This window comes from Triticum aestivum, chromosome 5B, assembly GCF_018294505.1.
Source record: "Triticum aestivum cultivar Chinese Spring chromosome 5B, IWGSC CS RefSeq v2.1, whole genome shotgun sequence".
In the NCBI taxonomy this organism is placed as follows: Eukaryota; Viridiplantae; Streptophyta; class Magnoliopsida; order Poales; family Poaceae; genus Triticum; species Triticum aestivum.
In genome coordinates, this window is record NC_057807.1 from 67,734,242 (window position 1) to 67,735,687 (window position 1,446).

A 1,446-nucleotide genomic window follows, 5' to 3' on the forward strand; every position below is an offset into this window, starting at 1 on the left:
TACAGGAACTTATCATGGCCAACAAAGGCATGGCATGAATCTACTAATTGCATAGAACAAGAGTCCCTTACTGACCATGAGCCAAAAAGGATCAGAAGATATGATGGCACCCACGTAAACATGGCAAGTTATATTACAGATTCATACATGGCAGGAACGACAATAAGTAGGCATGTTGGTTAGCTTGAACCACTCACTACAGAGCAATACATGGCATGCCAAGGCAATCAACAGTAAGAAGGCATGTTTATGAAGCTAAGCATGGCAAGAGCAATTTCCTAGGATGCATGGAACACTAGCAAAACACATTGGAACTAGTGAACTTAATGTTAACAGGCTGATAGCAACATTATCAAGCAACTTTGGAGCAAGATATGAACAATCTACAGCACTCTATAAATGCAACCAGGGGAATGGATGGATAGGGCATGACATGTAGATCAAAACATGTTTATAGAACATCTCCAGATTATGCATAGAATGATTAGTAGCAACATGTTAACATGGCATCACAACATTACAGAATCTGTCTAGCAAAACAGCAACAGCAAGTACCCTCCTTAACAAGCTCGATTCACTCACCACAAGTCATTGCATGACAAGGTAAGCATAGCATCATCAAGAAGACATGTTTGTGAAACAAACCAAGTCAAGAACAAGTCCATAGCATGCAAGGATCAAATATAGCAACCTTGGCCAAATTGAATCACATGTAAACAATCTGCCAGGAAACATTTTGAAGCAAAAGTAGAGCACAAAAATGACATGCCAGACTACTCCATAATTGCAAACAAGGGCATGAATGGATAGAAAATAACCATATGTTCATAACCCCCTTACTGAAGTATCTCAAAATAAGCATGGATCTCTCTGTAGCATCAAGTTTACATGGCATCAAAATAACAGCAGAACAGGGACTAAAATCAGCAATATCACGAAGCCTAGTTTGCATGCTTGTGCTAGTCACCAAATAGATCACAAAAATACATGGCATACACCCCTGGAAATATGGCATGGCATAGATCAAAACACATGAAGACATCAACCTGATAGGATGCACACATCAATCATGGCAAAAATGACAAATTAGCAAGTTATAACAGTTTCAGCAGGTTAACATCAACATGCACTCTTCCAACAGCATTTCGGGCATCAAGATCAGCTCAAATGAAAATGATGCCATGGAATGAAATGAAGCACTCGTCGAGGCGAACAATTTGACATATTATACGGACGAAACGGAGCTACGGATGCAGAGATACAGCATGATGAACATGGCATGATTATATGAAAAACTGGGGACTTAGAGGAATCAGGGTCAACCTTCGGGATGCACGGTTTACGAGGCGGCGGCGCGAGCTCGCCGGAGGGCGGCCGGAGGGAGGTTGGAGGAGGCGGCCCCGGCCCGGATCTCGCCGGATCTGGCCGGCGGCGAGCTGGGACGGC